Raw genomic sequence first — 14,723 nt, 5'->3', positions numbered from 1 at the left:
CCTGTGTACATCTGGCTTCCTGTGATAAGGCAACCTTCCTGTTCAGGTTTATACTCTTCCTGGATTGCCTCCTTTTAATTCTCCAGTACACAAATGGCTCTGACCTTATTGATTAGAGGACTATTTCCTCCAGTAACACATGTGCATCTTCTCCTGTCATTTACAAAGCACTTTGCTAGGTGCTGCAGAGCATATACATAATATTCTCTACCTCCTAAGGGCTTACACTAGGTCAGTGGGCAAAGAAGGGTCAGGGAACACAACATGCAATACCAGACAATTTAAGGTCTCAACCACCAATAAGTGAAGAACTCTGAACAAACTTCCTATAGGAAGTAGTACCTGAATTAAGATGAGAAGGAAGCTATGGCTTGTAGGAGGCACAGAAGTGAGGAGAATGTGCATTCTAGGCTATTCCGTGTCACAGAGCTAGAAGGTGGAATGCTATATTGAACAACATCAAGGTGACCCATTTAGGTGGAATGGAAAAGGGAGGCAGGAGCCAGATCGTGACAGTTTTGATGACAAGAAGCTGTTCTTCTATTAGCATTTTGTAAAATGTTCTTTAAGGCTTGGTCTGTTATTAAGCCGGCCTAACTCTTCTCACCTTAAAGAAATATATAGTATTGTAAGAAGCCTAACAAGTGCAATAACAACAGGAAAGCACATCGAATATAGCCTCAAGTCTCCAGCTGATGTGGGGGGGCATACAGATTTTGGGGGGAGCATTAAGGGAAGAGGAGAAGAATAAGTAGTTATTAAATGCCTACTATGTACCAGGTATCGTGCTGAGCTTTTTACAGATATCTCATTTGATCCTTACAACCACCCTGGGAGGTAGGTGCTGTTCTTCCCAATGCATTTGAAGAAATTGAGGCAGACAGATGTTAAGTGATTTGCGTAGAGTCACACAGGTATTAAGTGTCTGAAGCTGGATTTGAACTCAGGTCTTCAATCTCTGTAGATGATATTTTACCTCCCAACTTCTTTCACTGTCATGAACCCACCCTCCAAAAGTATTAAAAAAGCTACAGAAGCTTTTTTTTTTAAACAAAAACAATAGGAAATTTAAGTACAGGCAAGGAAACTCTGTCTCTCCTCTCCCAGGCCAGCACCTAAGCACTTTACTATCCCAAATGGCTCATCTGAGTTACAGAATCAGAGAGGTTATGATCCTATTCCCTCCCTAGTGATAACCCACTCTGTTTCTAATAACTATGTGTCCACAGATGTCCCATATGAGACATTTCTAGATATCCTCTAGTGATCTCTTTTCATGGTAACTGTCATATCAGGAATGCTGAATATATTCCTCTCTTTTAGGTCTGATAATATATTTACAGAACAAATATAACAGTTATAGTGAATGTCACAGAGAAGCCTTCTACTCTAATCCTTGGTTGGGGAGAGCCAGAGCTAAATTTGGGCTATTCTACAGCAGTTGGAATGTGAGGTATCTTTCTGAAAGTAAAGTTTTTCCTATTTTTTGATTTCCATATTTGGAGGCAAAGGCCTCCAAATGAATGATTATCTGATAAATCAATAGCCACACAAAGGAGGAGAAAAAGATAAAACTCATACTCCATATTTATATATCCTAATGAGATTTATTATAGGATATTCTTACAGCCAGCTAGAGATAGGAGGGATGTTGTAGTCCTCTAAGTCTATATCCAGTTTGGGGTGGTAATATGACAGCTCCATTGAAGGCTTCCCATTCTTTCATGCAGGAAAAATCCCATCTCTGACATGTTAGGGATGTTCCCTTACTTTTAGGGGTCTCTAAGGTGGTGAATATACCATAATATGTCTCTCCAATCCCTCTGATCACCTGCAATTTTAATTGTCCAAAGACCATGGTATTTTTTTACTGTACATTGTGGGCTACAAAATCTCCAGTCAGCAAAAATAGGCAACTGAGATACAAGCAATGATCCATTTCTTTAGTGAGACCAATGCTCCCCCAGCAATTGAGACCCAAGACCTTCCTCATGGCCAAGGATGCTAATTGCTTGAGGGTAGTCAGTATTTGTACAGATTGAGAGTACACTTAAAATAGAATGAGCCAGTACAATTTCATGATTGGTTAACGCAAGAAGTAGGGAAAACTCTATCATTGGTTTTGAGGTATGTACATTATTAATCATAACCACTTTGTTAGCAGGCTTTTAAGTCATTAATTCTAGATTATTATTAACTAAGGTTTTTCTCAGTAAAGGCATTCCACCTGCCACCTCAGCAGAGATTTTCACAGGAAATCAAACATCTAGTGTTTTGGTATCTCCAGGGTTAATGTAATTCTCTATAACAGTCATATGATTTTATCTTATAATCTACAGTGATATCACTCATACATAATATTAATATCACCATTATATAAGAGAGTATTTGGTCCTAACATGTAACTTTTAATCTAACAATGTACCATCAATCTAAACTATTCTTTCTAACATCAATCACTGATCCCCATAAAATCACCACGAACTGAATAAATGCTGATTAAATTGAGTATGGGTATCAAAATTTTCTTCACAGTATATAAACGGATGCCCATTGATTGCATATGGCTAAAAAACAACTATGGTATGTGAATATAATAGAATATTATTGTGCAATAAGAAATGCCAAATATGAGGAAATCAGTGAATTGTGGGAATATTTATAAGAACAGAGGCAGAACTGAGAATATGTATATGCAGTGACAACAATGTAAAGGAAAAATCACTAAAATGAAGTTAAACATTGAGTAATGGAAAAACTCGTATAGGTTCAGAAGGTAATGAAACAACTCTAGCCTCAGAAAAGAGGTAGCCAGGTAGAACAGTGGATAGAGTGCAGAGCTTAAGTCAAGAAGACTGAAGTTCAAATCTAACCTCAGACACTTAGTAGTGCCAAGCCATGTACCAGGGTAAATCACTACGTCTGTCTGCCTTGGTTTCTTCAACTGTAAAATGGAGATAACAGCACCTACTTTGCAAGGTTGTTGTGAGGATCAAATAATATTTGTAAAAAGCTTAACACAGTACCTAGCACGTAGTATGCACTGATGAGGGTACTGTCTCCGGGAACCACTTTGAACCTGGAATACAGTCTCTGGGAGCCCCCTTGAACTCTCCTTCTATCTTCCAACTAGATCTGGCCTTCCCCTAAAGCCATAAACCTTACATTATCTAGGCCCAAATCTCCACCTAGCCTAGCCCACCCTTAATCCTCATCAAAATATCTATACCCTAGCCCTATTACCCTAGCCTTCTATTGTCTTCCATGTCCAGGTAGCCTTCAGCTATTTCCCCACTCTGGAGTCTGACCTCATCTGGTCCTCCTTAGACTTGTCCTCAAGACCCTCCCTAAACCCCTCCTCTAGTCACCCCAGACCACCCCTCAATCCCTCCTACAATCTTTGTGTATATCATCTCCATCTTACCTCTATAAAGGCGCTCAGATTCAATCTAGCTCAGTAGATTTAATTGACCCTCTTGTGAAAACAGGCATCACAAAGGGTGGGATTCCTTGAGACGACCTATTATGGTGAATCCTTAATAAACTTTGTCTTTTCCCTTGGCTGAGAAGGCTTGAGTCGAATTCTTTCGGCAGGACCCGGCATGTTGGCATTTTGGGGTCTCGAGCACCCCTAAAAACCTATGGTTCCCTACCTATCTCTTTTTTTAACTTCATCATGCACTATATAAATGCTTATTCCCTGCCTTTCCCCTACCCCCTTCATAATGGGGAAGTACTAGGTTATAATATTTATGCATTGTCAGATATTTTCGTTAAATAGTAAATTAGCACTTATTAAGCACCTACTGTATGCCAAACACTCAGAGTAAGAAGAAAGACTAAAGACAACCACTGGCCTCAAGGAGCTCACAATCTAATTGTTTTTCTTTGAGACAATGGTGGGGTTCAATAGGAGATGAGGAAATAACTGTGATGTAAAGACAAAAGGCACAAAACTGAAGCTGGCCCTTTGCTTCAGGAAGAAGTTTGTAGAGCAAGCGAAATGAAATCCATAATCACTAACAAGTATTTGGCCTCATTCTCAACATAGAACAAATAAAGTGGATGAAGAATACCTATTGTCCAGACTATGATGTACAGTTGTATGGACAAGCCCTATCATATTTTAAAAGCTGGACAATAGACAAGGCCTAGAATTAAATAGACAAATTACACACACACACAATTACCCTCTTATAACAATTTAGCAACCATGGCAAAAAAGCAAATGAGGCTAGTCTGTCTGACATGACCTCTTTTTGATGAAACCATGGGTGCTCTTTATAATTACTGCTTCCCTTTCCAGATGTTCACTAACCATCTTTTAATAATTTATTCTAGAATTTCCCCATAAGGAAGTTGATTTCACTGGTCTATAGTTTGCAGACTTAATTTTCTTCACTTTTTGGGAAATTTGGGGTTGAGGGGTGCTCGACACCCCAAAGTACCGACAGGCCGGGTCCTGCCGAAAGAATTCGACTCAAGCCTTCTCAGCCAAGGGAAAAGACAAAGTTTATCAAGGGTTTGCCACCCTTTGTGATGCCTGTTTTCACAAGCAGGCCGGATTCAACCTACTGAACTAGATTGAATCTGAGCACCTTCATGGAGGCAAGATGAGACTTACATATACAAAGATTGTAGGAGGGATCTAGGGTAGGCTTGAGTAGTCTGGGATGACTAGAGGAGGGATTTAGAGTGGACTGGAGTGACTGGGGTGAGGTCAGACTCCAGGGTGGGAAATAGCTGAAGGCTACATGGAGATCACCGACAATAAGAGAGCTAGGGTATAGATATTTTGATCAGGATCAAGGGTGGGAAACAGCCAGAAGGCAATCCAGAGGTAACCAAACAATGGAAGGCTAGGCCAGGCTATTTGGGCATGAAAAGCTAGATCAAGTGGGAAGATTCAGGGTGGGTCTCAAGGGAGGCTCCCACAGATTGTACTCCAGATTTAAGGGGGTTCCCAGAGACTGTGCCCTAATCATAAGGACATTTACTGCTTGCCAGTCTTATGGTGCCTCTCCCATTTGCCATAATCATTTAAGCTATTCACAATCTGGCTCCAGCCTACCTTTCCAGACTTATTACATATTGTAAGAAACAAACTTTTATTTAACTTTCTTGCAGCAGAAAGGGGTGACTAACGAGTAGGCACACCCTTACAGTACAAAAACACAATCTTATTTTCCTGTCCCGAATGCAAATCCCTTCCCTGGTTCCCCTTTGGTTGGGTACTACAGGGTTTACAGCTTATCCAAAATGCCTAAACCCCGCCACCCCCCAGTCTCTCCCCCTGTTTACATTTCCCACTCCCCACATTTCAAGCCCTAAGTACTTTTTTTCTCCTTTTTTTGGAGGGGGAAGGCAAAGCAACTGGGGTTAAGTAACTTGCCCAAGGTCACACAACTAGTAAGTGTCAAGTGTCTGAGGCTGGATTTGAACTCAGGTCCTCCTGATTCCAGAACTGGTGCTCTATTCACTGCTCCACCTAGTTGCCCCCCAAGCTCTAAATACTTTTTAAAACAACCCCAACTCAGTGTGTCTGCATCACTCAGATTTATGATCTCCATATATGTTTAACCATAGTAGGAGCAAGGAATTTTCTCAATTGATAAGAGAGTTGACAAAGTGTCAATTGAAAATACAACCTAGAATAACCTAACATAGATAAGAAAAGTATCATTATTCAAAGTATCTTGGGTTAAGACACCTCATCCTTGGAGCTTCAGTTGTTGACACAGGAAGAAACATTATCTGGGTTTACTCGGAGAACAAAGGAACATCTGCTCTATGTGCAAAAGCAACATCCCCAACTACATTTTTTACACCCAGTTTATTTCCTGCACTAGTCGTAAGTAACCAGTAAGTGAAAGACCTTCTGACACATATGACTCCTTAGGTTTCACATATCATGTATAACATGATTTCTGTGGAATTGAAAGTTTAATCATTCCTTACAATATCACTCCCTTTCACACATTCAACTAAACAAACCTGCTCTCTGTTCTTGCCACAGAACACTCTCTTCTCCTTTCTCTCTGCCTTTGTACTACTATCTCTCAGGCTTGGAATGTACTCCCTTCCCTCCTCCACCTCTTAGAAAAATCATGTTGAACTCCAAGAGAAGGGGAGGCTACTAAGCTGCACATATGAACCTCTGCAGGCCACATATTGATTTAGTTTTAAAATGTAGTATTACCTATGTTTTATTGTATTTTTATTTATTTTGTTAAATTTTTCTCAGTTACATTTTACTCTGGTTTGGGCAGCACTTGGAAGAAACCCTAGCTTCCTCAAAGTTTACCTCAAGTTCCTTTCCTGATGCCCCAGCTGTTAATGTTTCTCCCACCAAATTATTTTTTTTATCATTTTGTGTTTATAAATACACATTTTATTTCCCACTCTAGAATGCAAGCTGTCTAGGATGTCTAGAATCTCCATCGAGATAAGGAACTGTTTTGGTTTTTGCCTTTGTATTGCCAGTGCTTTCAAAATGCCTGGAACTTAGGACAAACTTAATAAATGTTTGTCAATTAAATAATTGACACGTAGAAGTATTCAAATATATGCATAAAATAGAAGAAAATGGCTAACATGACAAAATAGGAAAATCATAAATGCTAGAGAGGATGTGGGAAAATTGGAACATTGTTACATTGTTGGTGGAGTTGTGAACTGATCCAACCATTCTGGAGAGCAATTTGGAACTATGCCCAAAAGACTATAAAAATGTGCATACCCTTTGACCCAGCAATACCACTTCTAGGACTGTATCCCAAAGAGATCACACAAATGAGAAATGGACCAGTATGTACAAAAATATTTATAGCAGCTCTTTTTGTAGTGGCAAAAAATTGGAAATCAAGGGGATACCCATCAATTGGGGAATGGCTAAACAAGTTGTGGTATATGAATGTGAATGGGACGAATAACTGTGAAGACTTCACAGGGTATGTCTAATGGAGTAGGAGAGGTTTTGGGATTTGGCCTTGTGATTCGGGAAGGTTGGCCTGGAGCTGTAGGCATGCCCTTCCCCCTCTCTCTCAGATGTTAGGAGATAATGAACTTCCTGTGAGCCATTTGTTCTCTGCTCCAGGAAGGTCTCTCCTCTCCCCCCACCCCATTTCTTCTCCTAGACTTTCAGATGCCACCGTGGCAGTTGAGTTCTGATAGGGAAAAATCTGAATGGACCTGATCAACCTTGGTCCTTTGTGTAGTTTTCGTGCCTAGACTGTAAGCCCACCTCCCAGCCAATGGTGAGAAGGGATAAAGGTGGGTGGGAATCTTTTCATTGAAGAGTATAAATTAAGGCAGGTTCCCTTTTACCTCACTTCCTCCATTATGGAGGTGTGCCCAAATCTTGCAAGGTTTGTAAAATAAATTTACTTTGTTTCTCCTAAAGATGTCTCTAATATTATTTAAAAATCCTGTCCCATACAAATGTAAATGTAATGGAATACTATTGTGCTATAAGAAATGAGAAGCAGATGGACTCCATCATAACCTGGAAAGACTTATACGAACTGATGCTGAGTGAAGGGAGCAGAACCAATAAAACATTATACATGATTACAGACACACGGTATCTATAAGGACTAACTTTGATAGACTTGGCTCTTCTCATCAATGCAAGGTTCAAAGACAGCTCCAAAAGACTCACGATGGAAAAAGCTATTGAATGAGAAGGATAAATTGTGAAGACTTCACAGGGTAAAAATACAGGGGTTATACTCTTCTCGTATTTCTGAAATAGGGAATGTCTGAGGGAGTAGGAGAGGCTTAGAGTTTAACCTTGTAGTAGTGACTAAGCTAAACTTCTAGAAAATCTGGGCCCGAGACACCCCCCCCACCCCCGCGCCGTGACCAAATAAGGAAAGGGTCACTGTGACCTGCATTGAATGAGGCTGAAGGAATTGCACCCCACCCACTCCCCCATTTCTTCTCCTAGACTTTCAGATGCCACCCCAAGCACTTGAGTTCCTGATAGGGACCAGATCAACCTTGATCCCCTAGTCCTCTGTCTACTTTTTCACGCCTAGATAGTAAGCCCACCTCCCAGCCAATGGTGAGAAAGGATACAGGTAGGCGGGAATCTTTTCATTAAGAGTATAAATTAACGCAGTGTGTGTCCAAATCTTGCAAGGTTTGTAAAATAAATTCACTTTGCTTCTCCTAAAGATGTCTCTCCTATTTGAAAATTCTGTCCCATACACTATGCACATCTAGAGAAGGAATTATGGAGTCTGAATGTAGATTGAGGCAAACTATTTGCTCTCTTTTTTTTTCCTTCTTTTTTGGTTTCGTTTCTTCTTTCTTATGATTCATTCCATTGGTTATAATTCTTTTTTACAACTTGACTATTATGTAAATAAGTTTAATGCAAAAGTATACGTGGAACCCTATATCGGATTCTATGCTGTCTTGGGGGGGAAGGGAGGAGAAGAGGGAGGGACAGAAAATGTGGAACTCAAATACTTGTGGAAATGAGTGTTGTAAACTAAAAATAAAATAAATTTAAAAAAATAAAATTAAATAGAAGACAGGCAGTAAAAGCAAAACAAAAAACAAAACTGAAAAACACAATACTACCAAAAAGTGATGACAAATATTGCACTTGTAACCCTAAGCTTGTTATATAGGTTGTTAAAAAGAAACAAAAAGTTAGTATAGTAACTTTTAAGTATTGATGCAATTCATTTAGACACAGTAGATACTACCCAACAAACACCCAAACAAATCCCACAACAAAAAGAACAATTTAGCAAAAGTGTTGATTGAGTGATTATGGCTGACCTATAGGACTAGTCATATTCCACTTTGGAAGTTTCCTGCTTAATAGAAGAAAGGAAGTCTAGGTAATAGAATGTCCAGGCTAGGGATTTAGTCACTACTTTGATTCCTTGTCTTCCAAATAAAACTGTTTAGCCCTTTGTGGTTGCTGTTCATCTTTTGTTTTCAAATAGGACCAATGACTTCACAGGGTGATATCTCAACTTGTGGGTAAACTAAATCTAAGTGAGGCAGAGCTGCACAAAGTCTTCAGCCTACTGTCTCTTGCAGAGTCATCAGTCTAGTGGCCAGACAAAAGTCAAGATGACTGGTGATGGCCAGGGATGCAATAGATGACCTTGGAGTCTTTGAAGTCTGACCAAGCTCTAAGCAATCCACAGCGCCTCCTTTAGTTGCCTTCCTGGGACATGTTCTCATCTGGCCAATCCAGTGGGGGAAGTCATCACATGCTTGGAAGACACAACATTCATTGAAGAGTTTTAGAGAAATATTGCTGAATTTACTTCAGAAGCCGTAGCACTCTCAGGAGCCACCACACCCTGGTCAAACTGGCTTGGCAGTTTGGCAGGCTAAACCAGGTTGTGGGTAACTGACAGACCTCAAACCTTTTCACCTTACACAACAAAAAAAGGAAGGATGTGTGCTTTAACTTTGATAGGCTGGTGCCAAGCATTGTCCATTGTATCTGACCTGTTTCATTGTCCCATAATGTTGTCTAGGTTGTTGAAGCTAGGTGGCATGGTGGATAGAGCACTGGGCTTGAAATCAGGAACACTCATGGTCATGAGTTCAAATTTGGCCTCAGACACTAGTTGTGTGACTCTGGGCAAGTCACTTAACCCTGTTTACCTAATTCCCTCATCTGGAGAAGGAAATGGCAAATCAGTCTGGTATCTCTGCCAAGAAAACCCCAAATGAGATCACGAAGAATCAGACATGACTGAACAATAACAATGTTGCCTTTATTTACATTGTCCTTGGCTGTTATTTTAGTTCTGCCTTCACTCTGCAGCACTTCACACAAATCTTTTCATTTTTCCCAGAATCCTTCAAATTAATCATTAGCACAGCAATATTCCATCACTTCCACATATTAGAGATCATTCAACCATTTCTCAATCCCTGCATTTTGCTTCCAGATTTTTGTCTTCACAAATAGTATTGTTAATAGATTTTTATATGTGGGTATTTTCTGGCAAATAACCTTCTTGGATAACATAATATTAATAGCTAACACTTATAGTGCTTTGAGGTTTGCAAAACATTTTACAAATATCTCATTTTATCCTAACAAACCTGAGAGGGAGGTGTTATTATGGCCCCCATTTTACAGATGGAGGAACTGAGGAAGAAAGAAATTAAATTATTTGCCCAGGGTCACATAGCTGTTAAGTATCAGAGTAAAAATGTGAGAATAATTTATTAACTTCTCTGGTAAACTGTTTTCCAGAATAAATATTTCAGGCCTGACTCCACCCACCCACCCACCTTCCAAACAGGTTTAAAGGAACCTGGTTTGAAGAAATACTTTCTCCTTCTTTAGCATTTTTATCTCTTGATAATCATTTAATATCAATTTAGTAACTTCAATAAGGGCCAGAGCCTGAACTAATAATCAACCAGAAGAAGAGCCTGGACCTAAGCCTCTTTGTTCTCTGAGTAAACTTGGAGAATACCTCTTCTTATGTCAACAAGGCCAGATGGGGCTGACTTAAGAGCATTCTTGCTCTGTTTATGGCCATTAAGGATGAGACCCTTAACCCAAGACACTATCTTAAATAATGGGACATTTTATTATCTTAAGATTTTATAGACATATACTATGTTATGGGTATGTTAATGATAAAGAAAATACAGATGTCCTGGATCATAATTTCAATTGACATTTTGTCAACTCTCTTATTGTATTTACAATTCTATCCAATTAAGAAATTTCTTTCTTATACTGTGATTAAACATACATAGAGATCACAAATTTGAGTGACACAGACATGCTGAGTTGAGACTGTTGTAAAAATGTATTTAAGCTTTCTCATTCTTTTGTTCAAATATGCTCTGGCTCCTTGTAAGTACAAGTAAGCTAGCTTCACTAGTTTTAAGGGAATAATCAATATGAATTTACATATTACCTAGTCAGTTTGCCTCCTTTAACCAAACTTTCAGGTTGACACTCTCAATCCCCTAGCTTATCTTTTCTTGTTCCTCTAGGAGGCCACCATAGTTTTCTCTTCCCCTTGTAGCACAGAAGCATCCTAGAGCTTTCAAAGTTATCTGGACTTGTTTACAATTCTTAAATTTGTTTACTGGTATAATCTATGGTATAAAATACTAATTTCTTGGTTGTTTAATGTCATTGTTTACATTGCTGTACTCAGTATGAACATTGTTCTTTTGGTTTCATATAGTTATATTCCTTTGAATTCTCCCTGCTGGTCATTCCTTATAGCATAACAGTATTCATTATTCATTTCTCACTTGACAACTACTTGGGGCCTTCTCTGACCATCTACTGACCTCATCATCCTGTGAGATCTCATCAGCCTTGGTATTCCATCCCCCATTATTACCCTCTGCCTCTCTGATTGGAGAGGAGTTGGAGGCGGGGATGGGGACAATGAATTCCAAAACTCTGTTTAAGGGGAGAGATGTAGGTTAGCTCAGACATCTCATTTCTCACCTGGCCTCACTACTTTGGGACTTCTCTGATTTATTTTCCTGATCCAGGTACCTCCCCATCCCTCTCTGCTTTTCAGCTTCTCTTTTGTTTTGTCTTCCTCTATTAGATTATAAGGGTATCTTGGTGGCACAATAATAGATTGCCAGGCCTGGAGTCAGAAAGACCTGAGTTTAAATCTGGGTGACCCTGGGCAAGTCACTTAACCCTGGTTGTCTCAGTTTCCTCATCTGTAAAATGAGCTGGGGAAGGAAATGGCAAACCATCCAGTATCTTTGACAAGAAAGTCCCAAATGGAGTTGGATGTGACTGAATAACCACAAAATTAGGTTGTATGGTCCTTGAAGGCAGAAACTGTCTCTTTTTATATTTGTATCCCCTGTGCTTAACACAGTGCCTGGCACATTGTGGGCACTTAATATTTATTGATTAACTTACATACCATGATTTATTCATACATTCTCTCAGTCATTGATCACACAAGTTTACAGTTGTTTCTGTCATTAATATATTATGTTGCTAAGGCTAAATGGCCTTCGAGGTCTCTTCTACCTCTAACTAATACCTAACATTTGTTGAGTACTTTAAGGTTTGCAAAGAACTCTACAAGTATAATATCATTATAGCTTCATAACAAACCTGTGAAGTAGGTGCTATTATTATCCTCATTTTACAGATGAGGAAACTGAGGCACAGAGAGGTTAAGTGACTTGCCTAAGATAAAGTGACAGCTAGTCAGTATCTTAGGCAGGATTTGAACTCAGTTCTTCCTGACTCCATATCCAGGGCTCTCCTAGCTGCCTACAAATCTATGAAGTATGATAGATGATTAATTGGACTCCTTATTTTATTCTAATCAGTGTTAATCAACTTGATATGATTCCATGGGGGTAGTGATTATAAATTCTGTATATTAGTCTCCAGAGCCATGAACTACAGATTGTAAATTTACCTGCTTAATTATAGGACGTTAACTAGAGGACCTCCATCCTTGTTTTCCCGCATTATAGTGACCAAGCCCAGCATGGCAGAGGTTACTCAACTGCACTGAAAATCCCCCAGCTATTTTTGTTGCCCCTCTGTCCCTCATCATCGCTCTATTGCCCAACACGGGAAGATGAACATGAGCACTTGGCCAATGAGTGACCCTGGTTACTGGCCTGTGGCCTGTCTTTCTACTGGCCCATCAGCCCATGTAGATGTTTTGGCATCTGTTTATCAGACCAGCTCATGGGTCTGCTCATCAGCTTTCTAGGACCTCCTGAAAGGTTAAGGTCTGCTCATTAGCCCATTTGTTAACCAGTAGGTTTCTGTATTTTGCATAGACCTTCCTGGAGGGTCATGGGCAAGTTCTATTAACCCAATGAAATTCTGTATTTTTAGTTTGCTTCATCTGTATTGTCTGGGTATCAAGCACTATAAAACTAAGGCCCTAGAGGAAGGGCCTTTTTGTGTTTTGTATTTACAAACACCATTTTGTTTGATCCTTATAACAACCCTGGGAGATAGGTGCTATTATTATCCCAATTTTACAGTTGAGGAAACTGAGGCAAACAAAAGTTAAGTGAGTTGCTCAGGATCACCCAACTCAGGTCTTCCTAGGCCCAGAGCTCTAAACATTGCCCAACCTAGCTGCCTTTGATTGTATGGTTCTATGACTATATGTGTATTTATAGATAGGACTTCATTCCTTGTCAATAACTTCCTTGGTAAACAAACCATATACTAGAATTTTTGGCTAAAACTGACATAATCAAGCTGACAAAAAAATTTTAGCTTTCAGTGTTAATGGTTTGCAAATTGTAGCTGATGTTTATTGATTTGTTTCATGTTTTACCTCATACAGATCTTCTCATCTGCTTTCTTTGTATAAATCTGTTCTTTATGCAGATCATTAACCTCCCCTTCTGCCTTATGTGAAATTATATTATGTGCATACTCTCATGTAACTAAAACCTATATAAGGTTGAAAATGAACTAGATCAGGCTGAAACTGCTACTCTTGGCTCACTGATTTTTGTATACAATGAGTCTATGGTAAGTTATATAGTAAATCAATTTTTTACCATATCTCTGCATATTGATGGTTATTGGCAGTAGTACCTAGCAACAAATTCTTGGGTAATTTTCTGTCACAAAACATTCCTTTAACTCTTGTTGTATTGGTCTCCAACAGTAAAAATTCATAGATACTACTACCCTTCCCCCCAGCGGTGAATTAGCATGTGTTAAATCTGTAGAGTAGTTCTGGTATAACCATGAACACGAACATCTTTCCAATTATTTCTTGAATTTCTATTAAAAAATTGTAATCGTATTTATATAAATCCTTCATGTGTCATGGCTGCTTAATTTTATCTTAAATGGAATTTCTCTTTCTTTCTCTCTCCTGGGTTTTGTTGGTAATTTACAGAAAGGTTAATGATTTTTATGAATTTAATTTGTTTCCTGAAAATTTATTCAAGTTACTTGTACTTTCCATTTTTTCATTGATTCTCTAGTGTTCTTTAAAGTAAAACATTTTTTTTGCAAAGAGAATTTTTCCATTTCTTGGTACATATTTCCTCAAGATATTTTTCCTGTCTTATTCCTATAACTAATGTTTCTAGCATCATGCCAAGTAATAGTAGAGATAGTTGGCATATTTGCTTTATGCAAGATCTTTTTCTGCAAAGGTTTCCAGTTTTCTCCATTACAACATGCTAGCTCTTGGTTTCAAATAAACAGTTTTACTCATATTATTTTTAATCCTATGGTTTTTCAAATAAATGAGTGCCATACTTTGTTGAAGGTTTTTTTGAATTTTTGTGAATTAATATTATCATGTGAATTTTAGGTGCCTACTATGTGCCAGGCACTGGGAATACAAAGATGAAAATTAAATACTTCACTCTTAAAGAGCCTGCTTTCTATTCAGAAAGAAAATAGGCAAAATATTCAAAATAAATACAGATAATTGTGAAGGGTGGAGGGAGGCAATAGCAGCTGGCTGATGTAGAATTTAGCTGAGTTTTCTAGGAAACTAGGGATACTAAAAAAAAGGCAGAATAAAGCAACTTAAAGCAATTAAGAAAGAAGTAGGAGCAGAAACTCAGGAGGTCAAAAATTTTAAAAATGATGTCCTGAAGCAATTGAACTTTTGAAGAAGGAAGGCTTGCATATTTCTTGTGGGCCTAATGAGTCTAAGAGGAAGGAAAAGTGAAAACCCAACCTCCTTTTATAACAATATAAAAAGTTCTGTGACCTGGACTTCTGCCAT

The sequence above is a fragment of the Trichosurus vulpecula genome, chromosome 3 (genome assembly GCF_011100635.1).
Source record: "Trichosurus vulpecula isolate mTriVul1 chromosome 3, mTriVul1.pri, whole genome shotgun sequence".
In the NCBI taxonomy this organism is placed as follows: Eukaryota; Metazoa; Chordata; class Mammalia; order Diprotodontia; family Phalangeridae; genus Trichosurus; species Trichosurus vulpecula.
The sequence above is the reverse complement of the archived record's forward strand: the minus strand, read 5'-3'. Positions refer to the sequence as shown.